This window comes from Natrix helvetica, assembly GCF_964273705.1.
Source record: "Natrix helvetica genome assembly, chromosome: 9".
NCBI lineage: Eukaryota > Metazoa > Chordata > Lepidosauria > Squamata > Natricidae > Natrix > Natrix helvetica.
In genome coordinates this window covers 17,464,616-17,476,676 of record NC_138560.1, presented here as the reverse complement: position 1 = coordinate 17,476,676, position 12,061 = coordinate 17,464,616, and the positions used below count along the sequence as shown (strand labels likewise).

Genomic DNA, 12,061 nt, shown 5'->3' with positions numbered 1-12,061 from the left:
TTGCCATGGTTGGAGAATCCTGTCTTAAATTCTATTCCAAGATCATAAGATACCATTATGGATACTGCAGCAATTGTACAAATGTACTTCTGTAATCCAAGCTGTGGTGACAATACATGACACACACCTACCTCAGGTCTCCTGTTTCCTGTTAACTCTGAGAAGTGAAAATAACCAACAGTCTTCTGACACAATAAAATAAAACAGGTTGATTTTCGCATGAACTCTGGCCCATAAAGACCTCTGCCAGACATTTGCTTTCCTCTGAGGTAATACATGAGATTTTGTTTTGAGTTTTAGGCTTAGATTCCATCAATATCTGTTTGAATGTTCTGCTGACATCCTCAGAAGCTCACAGGCTCAAAGGATCTGCTGTACTCTGCTTCACATTGCAAGATGATTTAGCCGTGAAAACGGAGTCCAAAGGCTGAGGACATTCTGTCTGTTCCTCCGGAATTTGGTCATGGAAGAATTTGCTCATGGAGAAACTCTTGGCCATCTACAAATCCTGAACTGCTATTCTTCATCTCAGAGCAAAAAGACTCTTGAGAGCTAAAGAAAAGTTTCTTTGAAATTAAAACAGAACTTTAGTGACAACTCCTAACTCATGTTTCTCTTAATCAGATTCAAACACTGTTTGATAGACAGGTGGATAATTTTACGTCTAGAAAGTTCCCTATTGCGGAAAAAAAAATCCCATTTCTTCCTATCCCATTACCAAATTCCTTACAGATCATAGGAAGAGTTAGTTGGTAATGAATGGAGAGGAATGGTTGGGAAAGAATAGAATTAAATTTTCACCTAAACAATTAAAAGACGACTTGGGCCTTATAAGAGAGTATCACACATCTAAAACAAGAGATTGCAGTCAATTTTTTTTTTTGCCACAGTTCAATCTCAGCAGATGTTTCTGATCTCTTTCTGCCCCTCAACAAATGATTCCTGATTCTAGGTGTCAGTTTCAGTCTTTGCAATTTATTGCACACATTTATCTCATGTTCATTGCATGTGATTATTTTTCAACATACGTCATCTATCCTTCGTAATGTAAAGGCACTGAGAGGGAAAGAATATGAAGCTCGCAATCAGATGCATAAACAAACTTGAAATGAGCAATGCTAACCAACTAAGACTTCCGTCTTAGAAAGAAACCCAAGTACTTGTACCCATTTCTGGCATTAGCAGTGGCACCTTAGCAATGTGGCTCTTGATCTCGTAGGTGCTATCACAGGTAGTCCTCGGCTTACGACCACAATTGAGCCTCACATTTCTGTTGCTAAGTGAGACAGCTGCTAAGCGAGCTCTGCCCCATTTTACGACCTTTCTTGCCACAGTTGTTAAGTGAATCATTAAGTTAGTAACACGCTTGTTAAGTGAATCTGGTTTCTCCATTGACTTTGCTTATCAGAAGGTTGCACAAGGTGATAACAGCGCAACCATCGTAAATAGATGCCAGTTGCCAAGCGGGCGAATTTTGATCACATGACCATGGGGATGCTACAACGGTTGTAAGTAGGAAAAACGATATAAGCCACTTTTCTCAGTGCCATTGTGACTTTGAATGGTCACTAAGCGCATGATCGTAAGTCAAGGACTACCTGTATGTGCCTGGAGAGCTTCCTTATGGCCAATGTTTTCCCCCAACAGCTCCATGCTGGACTCATGTTAAATATGTGGCAGACAGAATCAGGCAAATGACTGAAGCAAGAGGCCCACTTTAACTAGGATTTGCTTCTCACCATAAAATAGTGAAACAGACAGTCCTCCACTCACAGTCATTCATTTAACAACCGCTTTGACGTTACAATGACACTGAAAGTGGAGACCTATTCTTGGTGTGCGCATTTACAACCCACAAAATATCACCATGGTCCCATAATCAAAATTGCAACCTTCCCAGACAGGTTATGACAAGCAAAGTGTACACACACACAAACACACATACACCATACCCTTACTGGGATTCGAACTTGGGCTGTTTTTACATATTAGGCAGTTATATTAACCTCTAAGCCACAAGATCTCCTCCCTTACCGGCTGAGCCAGGGGAATGATTAATTTTATATAATAAAACTCTAAACAAACAATTTAAAATGAGAGTAGAGTAAAATACAATAGTTATAGGATAAAATGCAATAATTTGATACATCAATATATAAAATAGAATAAAATGACATAAAATTATATTTCTTTATCAACCCTGCAATCGACCCCAATCAGGCTCACGTATGCCAATCTCAGTTGGACCATTTTGGTCAGGAATTGTGCTGTATGAAATGTCATTTTCAGATTCTGGCCATGCATGAAGTATGTTGTTTTAATATGGGCCTCCCACTGGGCCATATATTTAATATGTGGATCAAGGTACTTATCTCTCACCCCCTTTTATGACCAGCCATCAAATAATATATGAGTCAGATCTTCTACCTCTTCACCTTTAACAGCTGCTGTGATTCACTTAACAACTGCTGTGATTCACTTAACAACTCTGGCAAAAAGGTCATAAAATCAGGTGTGACTCATTTAACAACTGCCTTGCTTAATAGCAACAGAATTCTTGTCCCAGTTGTGGTTTTTAGTCGAGGACTGTCTGTACAAATAAACATTTTCCAGGTTGAAGTGCAAAGTTGTTGAAACTCCACAAATCCTTGGGAGGATATTAAAACGGTATGTAGGCAACCTGCAGTGTTAGAAAAATGAGTACCAAGAACTTGCCCCATTAATATTCACCACACTTGCATTTAAGAATTAGGAATGCCCTGTCCCAGAAAACCACAGTTTTCTGTTTCATCAGAACCTGTAAGCTATAGTTTGCATTTACCTAAAACAAATAGAATTCATCATGAATGAAGGTCAGATGTTGCCATGATTTGATATGGTGTGATGGAACTATCTCACTATCACCCAGGCTGCTTTTATTGATAAAGGAATGCCACCTACTTTAAAAATAATAAACAGAAGTAATTTTAAAAGGATAAGCTATTTTGGGGCCTAATATAAAAGAATGGGTCATTTGTTTTTAATTGTATTCCTCTTCATTGTAACATAAAGTAGAGGAAAAGAACAGAACAAAATGTTATTGTAAAATAAAAGGCTGGTGGGATAGGAATCAAGCCATCATTTCATGCAAAATAAAATTGAAGAATCTCAAAGACCCTTTCGAAGCAAATTACATATTTGAGAGGGGGGTGGGAAGATCACATACCTTGAGGATGACAAATATTTTCCCAATGTTTAGGATCCCAGTGGAGTAGAGGAAAACCTGAGCAGGGTTGGTGAAGGTCTCAATTTTGGAGAAGAATAGAACCCACGGAAGTGATGTCCGTCCTTTGCTTGATGGCATTAAGCATGACTGTCTCCACAAGAATGTGTCTAAGGATAAACTGCCCACCCCTGCCGCCTTAAATATAGAATTATCTCATGTCACTTCAATGACAATGGAGTAAACCATGCAGGATTTATGATCTCTCGGCATTGAGAAATCCGGATTATTTTTCTGGATCGCGAGAGGATTCATATCCATTGTCAGACCAGAGCCAGCAAGAATAGCTGGAGTGTAGACTCGCTCGTAAGGCTGCTTTCAACAGATGTCGGCTTGGTGCATGATGGAATTCTTGATTTCCTTTGAGGACCATTCACACGGAGCTGGTCTGAGAAACTGCCCCCTCTGCAATTCTCTCTCTGAAGAATTGGCAAGGTCTTTCTCCTGGAAACAAGCTCTATTCATTTGTCAGTCTTGTTTTATTTTTTGCGATGGGGTTAAGGAGAAGGATTTACAATGAACAATCAAGGAACTTGTTTTGCCTCTTCTGCTCCTTCCCTCCCTTCCTTCCCTCCCTCATTCTTTCCTCCCTCCCTCTTTCCTCCCTCCCTCTTTCCTTCCCTCCCTCCCTCCTTCTCTTCCTTCCCTCCCTCCTTCTTTCTTTCCTTCCTTCCTTCCTTCCTTCCTCCCTCCCTCCTTCCTTCCTTCCTTCCTTCCTTCCTTCCTTCCTTCCTTCCTTCCTTCCTTCCTTCCTTCCTTTCTTCCTCCTATTAAAAAAGCCACACTTCCAAACAGTGGCAATGGACCAAAATTTCTATTGCTAAGAGAGTTAATTGGGTTGCACCCAATTTTACAACCTTTTTTGCTAAGTGAACCCAGCTTCCCCCCTTGACATTGTTTGCTGGAAGCCATCTGGGAAGGTCACAAATGGAGATCATGTGACTCCAGGGTGCTGCAACTGTCATAAATAGAGGACAGTTTTAATTTAATTTAATTTAATTAGCACTTCTAGACCGCCCCCTCTCCCAAAAGGGACTCGGGGCGGTGTACAGTCCATATCAAAACATCATACATAATAACAATTAAGAATTATTAAATGGATAAATACATAAATAAGAGGAGGATAAAATAGACAGAACTGTAATTGCTAAATAAATAATTTAAAATATACAAAGTTTAAAACCCCAGTGTCTTATAAAATTAAGTCCCCTAAAAAACCAGTAGGAAATATATATATGCCAGGAGGTAGACGTTAAGAATTATGCCAGACCAGCCAGTCGGAACAGGTGAGTCTTCAGTTTCTGCCGGAAGGAGCGGAAGTCAGTGGTGGTTCTAATGTCGGGGGGGAGGTCATTCCAGAGGGTTGGGCCCATCACAGAGAAGGCCCTACTCCTTGGTGTCGCCCGTTGGCATTGCCTAGTGGACGGCACCAGGAGAAGCCCCTCCCTGTGAGAGCGAATTGGCCGCAGGGATGTGTGTGGGAGGATGCGATCCCGCAGGTAACTAGGCCCTATGCCATGGAGCGTTTTAAAGATGGTGGTCAAAACCTTGAAACGCACCCGAAAGACCACAGGTAGCCAGTGCAGCTCGCGCAGGAGCGGTGTTACGTGGGAGTACCTAGTACTCCCCATGACTGCCCGCGCGGCTGCGTTCTGGACTAGCTGCAGTCTTCGTGCGCGTCCCAAGGGAAGCCCCATGTAGAGAGCATTACAGTAGTCCAGGCGAGATGTCACCAGTGCATGAGTGACCGTGCGTAGGGCATCCCGGTCCAGAAGGGGGCGCAAGCACCCGGATTTTGAACATATAACCATAACGATGCTGCAACGGTCGTAAGGGCAAGGATCAGTTATAAGTCCCTTTTTTCCCAGTGATGCTAATAACGAATTTATTTATGGAGGTCGCAGTGTCTTGAGCTCAAGTGATTTCAACCTTCTCACTCAGCTTCCGACATGCAAAGGCAACGTGGGAACCCGGATTTGCTTAATGACTGTGTGATTCACTTAGTAACTGCAGTGATGTGCTTCATAACCACAGCGAGAAAGCTTGTAAAATTGGCCGCAACTTCACCCTTGCTTAGCACCAGAAATCCCATTTCTTCATTGTGGTTGTAAGTTAAGGATTACCTGAATTCAACTGAAAGTTTGTATGGACAGTTTACAAGATTACAAATAACTGGTCAATTTAAAAAATCCCAGTTTCTTGAAAATTATTCCATCTTCTGAGACAGCCTTGAAATTTAATGAATGTAGTTCAGGAATTTCTTGTTGAAAAATAGTGTGTTTAAATACCTGCTTTCTCCCCAAAAGAGTCACTTTGTCAATGTGTATTATATCCACCTTTCCTCCTCCTGTCCCTATTTAACTCCAACATAATCAAACTACTCTTATAAAGTGAGCTGCACTTCCCAAAATAGCTTTTTAATAAAAATTTGATTGTTGGAAAAAGATTACCTGGCTGCTTCTGGTTTTTTGACCAAAACAATGAAAGCATGATTAAAAACAAAGAACATGTTCATGGACCGGGTTCATTAGCCTAAGAGTGTGTAAAATACACATAGACAATCACTCCAAAGCATAAAGTTCCCCTTGCACATATGTGCTAGTCGTTCCTGACTCTAGGGGGCGGTGCTCACTCCGTTTAAAAGCCGAAGAGCCAGCGCTGTCTGAAGACGTCTCATGTGGCCGGCATGACTAAACGCCGAAGGAGCACGGAACGCTGTTACCTTCCCACCAAAAGTGGTTCCTATTTTTCTACTTGCATGTTTACATGCTTTCAAACTGCTAGGTTGGCAGAAGCTGGGACAAGTAACGGGAGCTCACTCCGTTACGCGGCGCTAGGGATTCGAACCGCCAAACTGCTGACCTTTCTGACAAGCTCAGTGTCTTGGCCACTGAGCCACCGCATCCCCCTAACCCAAAGCATACAAGAACATTATAACTGAAGGGCACAAGGCACACTTAACTTCAGCTAAACCAAAGATCCGGCAACAGAATGAGTGACAGTCCTGTTTGAGCCTAGTATGTTATACAAACCTAGCCGCTCTGCGTTGCTGTGTTTAGTGTACTCATTAAATGCAATTATGCAATTACCTCAATTTGCTACGCCGATTAGTGACATTCAAGTAGGATAAAACCTAAGCAGCCCTCGTGTGTATTAGAAACAAGCAAGCTCTGACTCAGCACATACTTTTCAGCAGGTGACAAATGGGAGGTATTGGTGGGGGATTTCACTCCGTTTGATCTGTCGTGATCCCTGAGTGGTCTCTGCTTGAAATTTCCTTTCCAAACACAAACTGGAATAAACAACGGGCCCACAACCAGTTATTGCAAGAGGGACCCCCGATATACTTGTAGGAAGTTAGCACCCACACTTCTCCTAGAACAATGTTTCTCAAACTTGGCGACTTTAAGTCCTGTGGACTTCAACTCCCAGAATCCCCCAGCCAGCATAGCTGGCTGGGGAATTCTGGGAGTTGAAGTCCACAGGACTTAAAGTCGCCAAGTTTGAGAAACACTGTCCTAGAAGAATGAAATATTCCAGGAAATATTAAGAAGGCAGAATATTATACCTCCCTGGAATGAGAAAAGGAGAAATGTTTAATTTTATTTTTAATGTAATTTATTTTGTCAAGCATGTATAAGATAGATATAAGTATAAACATGATTTTGAATGCATGAAATGGATATGAATACGTGGGGACAGTAGGACAGGGACGGTAGGGACGTTGGTGGGCTTCTGCACGCCCCTTAGGAATGGGGTGAGGTCGGCAGTAGACAGTTAAAGTTTTGGGGGTTTGGGGAAGAAACCACGGAGTCAGGTAGGGCATTCCAGGCGTTGACCACTCTGTTGCTGAAGTCGTATTTTCTGCAATCGAGTTTGGAGTGGTTTACGTTAAGTTTGTATCTATTTTTGCCTGTGTATTGTTACGGTTGAAGCTGAAGTAGTCATTGACAGGTAGGACCTTGTAGCAGATAATTTTGTGTACTATGCTCAAGTCAGATCAAAGGTGGCGTAGTTCTAAGTTGTCTAAACCCAAAATTTCAAGCCTAGTGGCATAAGGGATTTTGTTGCGAGCAGAGGAGTGGTGGGTCGGACACAACTTCTCAACAAACAACAACAACTTTTAAACATGCTTTTTACCTGTTAGATTTGGTTGTCACTTACCCTGGCTAGATTGTGTGCACATGCGTGCGTGTCTGCATTGTATCCTACTTGTTTTGTTATAGTTGGCTTTATAGTTTAAGCCTTTTTTCTTTCAACCTTGCCAACTTTTTAAGATTTAAGTTGTTAAGTGAATCGCTGCAGCTGTTAAGTTAGTAACACCGTTGTTAAGTGAATTTGGCTTCCCCATTGACTTTGCTTGTCAGAAAATGTGATCACATGATCCCGGGACAGGACAGTCTCAACCGTCATAAGTATGAATCAATTGCCAAGCATCTGAATTTTGATCATGTGACCGTGGGGATGCTGCAGCTGTCGTTAAGTGTGAAAAATGGTCTTAAGTCACGCTTTTCAGTCCCGTTGTAACTTTGAATGGTCATGAAATGTTCAATTGAGATTCAATAAGTCAAAGATTCTCTGTACAGCTAGTAAGAGGCTAGGGGGAGCTATTATTTTTAATAGAAAGTAGCAGCAGTGAGTAAACCTAATTGCATGTTTGCTGTCCTTAGCCCTGAAATTGGAGCAAAGTGCATTGATTTCACAAACTATTGTAAGTATGTTCAGTGATAAACATCCCCCCCCCCCCCCGGCTGGGTGAGGTTCCATGATTTACAGAAATGATACCTCAAGGCAAATGGAAGAATTTCCTTGTGTGGTTAAAGCACAGAAGTGTCAAATTCAGCACTTCATGACGTTCGAATGAGCAGTTTTGTGATATCGTTTAATTTCCTAGCCTCCAAATTTATCTTATCTTTAAAATATACGTTCCAGGAAGGCTTGCCCCACTGTTTGAGTTTTCTGCAACTACTTTTTTTCACATTTGCTTTTTCTTGGGAAAAAAGCAAAAGCAAAAAGTTAAGACATCTTTTAACACGAATTTAATTTTTGTCTAACCGATAGCCTGTTTCCCCATTAAACAGTACCCGAGTTAGCTAACAATAATATGATATGAAATAATATAAAAACAAGGCGGGAAATAAAACCAAATCAATCCAATAATTAAAGAGGATCTTTGGCTCAAAAAAAGCAAAAGTTGAGAATATGGGCAGCTCAAGGCTGATAGTTGAGATCTTGATTTTTGATGAACTTTGCTTTTTTCTTGCAAACATTTAATGACCAAACCAGGTAACACTGTCAACATTTTCATACCAGGGAGTGGAGTGTATGCTGGTTTTTTAATGTATGATGGCTTGTCCTTACCTGTCCTGGTCAGGATTGAAGTGGCTGTTTCTGGTGGACCTCTTTGGCTTTATTATTTACTAGCTGGATACCCGTGCTTCGCAACAAAACTATGTGATCGGGCTATGCAGGAGAAATTTAGTTCACAAGCCATTGGCTCAGTGGTGCTCGGTGGTTGAAACACATAAGAGAATATCGCTCATGCTGCTTTGAGCCTGGAAGCAGTTCATAGATGGAAGGCATAGACGTTTTGGTGAGGTACCGATGTTTAGTACTGTAAGGAACCTCAGACTGCTTCTGAGTGAAGGAGTGGAATGTCTGCCAGTTTGAACTGAGGTAACGGAATGTGAGGCAACTGGCAGTTGGAACAGAGTTCTTTTCAGGTGGGGAGGGAGAGTAGAACTCTTTAGCATCAGAACATATTAATTACTGTATAAGAAATACATGATCTGATGTCATTTTGAAAAAACATTTCTTAGCAAGCACCTAGAAGCCAAGAGGAATGTACGTGCCAAATTTCAAGTTTGTAAGCTTTACGGTTCTGGAGATTTCATCATGAGCTAGTGGTACTTGGCTTTTATATATATATAGATTATTTTATCAGAGCATTATTTTAGTTTGTTCCTGCCTGTTGTATTGGTTCTAGCTTTTTTGCCCAGGAAGTTAGCTTTATGAATAGTTTGTAGACCTGGTTTCTATATTTGCTAATGGCAGGTTTATTGGTACAATACTCGACTTTCAAACACTGTTTAAAGTTACCATGGCACTGAAAAAATGGACATATTTTGTTCACTACAGATATTCTTTCACTTACAGCAGTTTACTTACTGACTATTCGAAGTTACAACAGCACTGAAAAAAGTGACTAATGACCATTTTTCACACTTACGACCGTTGCAGCATTCCCATGATTGGCATTTGGATGCTTCACAACTGGCTCACAGTTGTGATGGTTGCAGTGTCCTGGGATGATGTGATCCCCTTTTGTGACCTTCTGACAAGCAAAGTCAAAGGGGGAGACCAGATTCACTTAACAACCACTTGACTAATTTGATAACTGCAGTGATTCACTTAACAAATTTGACAAGAAAAGTCGTAAAATGGGGCAAAACTCAACAAGTTTCTCACTTCGCAATATAAAATTTGGGCTCAACTGTGGCGGTAAGTTGAGGGCTACCAGTAATTTTATACATATTGTGAAACATCTGCTTCAAGTAGTCCTTGACTTATGACCGGTCGCTCAGCGACTCTTGAGAGGTACTACAGATCTCCTGAAAATTACTTATGACCCAGTTCTGAAATTGTGAAAGCTGCCCCTGCAGCCACATGACCGCATTGTGGATGCTCAGCAACCAGTTTGCATTGACGGCTGTTTGCAGTGACCTATTTCAGTTTCTGACCAAAACGGACTCATAGCAGTCATTGCCCCTGCTTAACAACTGCAGCTGTTGTGGCCCGCCAATGGCCAGTGGAGCTGGTAGCAGGGTCAGACAGTGAGGAGGTTGGGGAGGAACATGGCCCAGTCCTGGAGTCTGGGGAAGGTTCTGACGAGGGCTCTGCATCGGAGGCAGAGAGGGGGCCAGAGCTGCATGCCAGTTATCAGTGGATCAGAAGAGCAGCTGGAGCCTGTTCCCAGTGTGTGCATGCGCAGAGTTGCCAGATGAAGGGAACAGCTAAAGAACAGGGGTCGACTTGGGAGTAAAGGCACAAATGGACAGTGAATCAGTGGTGGGTTCCTACGGGTTCAGACTGGTTCAGCCAAACCGGTGGTTGCTTGGCAGCCTGGGTTGCTGGAACCGGAAGTGACCCAGGCCTGCCGTGCCCCCGAACCAGTTCTCCCTGTGGTGCCATAGGCATGCACAGTGCACATCAAGCGTGCGTGTAGCACATCCCTGAGCGAACTGGCAGTAGTCTCTGCCGGAACCCACCCCTGCACTGAATGGCCCCTGCTATAGCGAATAAAGAGGAGCGAAAGGGGAGGGGATTTTGCAGGAGGCAATTAGTTCGCTTAATTAGTGTGTGACTCCCCGAGACTCCTTGCCAAGTATTTTCTTGTACAGCATGGCGTTTGGAAGATATCGGCCTGGCAGCTCTCCAATCCTGATAAGGTCTGTGGTTGTAAATTCACCCTTGAAAGACAGTTTGCAGGGACTTTGCTGAATGGGAATGAGAGGAATTCACATTAGCTTAATAAAAAGGGATTTTGTCGGGACAAGGAGTCTGCTTCGTGATTTGGTGACGCCTAGGATGGGACAGCACCAGTCACATTAAGCACAGTCTTCGCTTAATGATCACCAGAAAAAAAGCTCATGAAATGGAGTCAGTCATGTGGGTGACCTACTTCCCGAATATCTCAACTTGCCAGATTCTAATATGGTCTTAAGTTACAGACTGCCTGTACGGTACCAGGTCGTATGTGCTATGGCGCAGATGTTTGTCTACATTACGTGTAACCCCGGAATGCCTATCTGATAGTAGAAGGGAGCCAAAAAAATAAAATAAAAGATGGGCGGAGGATCTGGAAATGTGGATAGAGAGGGTGTGATAAGGTTACTCCCTATGTCTGTAGGGCTTTTGCAATGTAGTAGGACATGCCAGTTGTTTTGAGTAAATGTAGGACCGCTGTCAATTTTTCACGAAAGAAGGCTTAAGGTTAAATTTGATACGATGGAGAAAGTTACTAATTTTAAACTTCATACAAAAGCAGCAAGTGAAGCGGTTTGCTCATCTGGAGAGAATGTCTTGGGATTCTATAAATACAAGGCACATAGAAAAAGAGGAGAAGGCAAAGGAACGCCAGGCAGACCCAAAAGATGGAGAGACAACCCCAAAGACACAATACAACAGCATCAAATAACAAGGGTTGTAGAATAGTAACAGTAACAGAGTTGGAAGGAACCTTGGAGGCCATCTAGTCCAAACCCCTGCTCACGCAGGAGACCTGTACTAGGGATTCAAACCGCCAAACTGCCGACTTTTCTGATCAACAAGCTCAGTGTCTTAACCACTATGTCACCTAGCCAGGTTGAGGCAGCCAGAAGTGCAAGAATCAGAAATGTGTATCTCCTAGGACACTTTGAGTGGTAAAAGAGGAAAAGAAGGAGGAAGAGAAGGGGGAGGAGGAGGGGAAGGGGGAGGAAGTGGGGGAGGGGATGGGGAGGAGGAGAAGGAAGATGAGGAGGAGAAGGAGGAGGAGGAGAGAGAGGGGGAGGAAGGAGAAGGAGCAGCAGCAAAAGAGGAAGAGGAGGAGGAGGAAGAGAAGAAAAAGAAAACAAAGACAAGAAGAAAAGAAGAAGAGGAGGAGATGAAGAAGAGAAGAAGAAGAGAAGAAGAAGAAGAAGATAAGAGGAAGAGAAGCTGCATAAGAAGAAAGCTACCTGTTTTGCAAAGCCAAATGTATCTTTGGCTTTTGGGTGTGGTAATGGGGAGGAGAATTATCAGATTATATAAGCCACCTCG

General features: G+C 42.5%; 1 protein-coding gene across 1 annotated transcript in view; it reads right to left on the bottom strand.

The window, feature by feature from the left end:
• Positions 1–3,317, bottom strand: part of MYOM3 (myomesin 3) — a 67,608-nt gene extending 64,291 nt beyond the window's left edge. Inside the window, exon 1 of the mRNA XM_081961914.1 lies at positions 3,206–3,317. The gene's annotated coding sequence lies outside the window, so the exon portion shown is untranslated. The remainder of the gene's footprint in view (positions 1–3,205) is intronic.
• Positions 3,318–12,061: the final 8,744 nt, after the last annotated feature.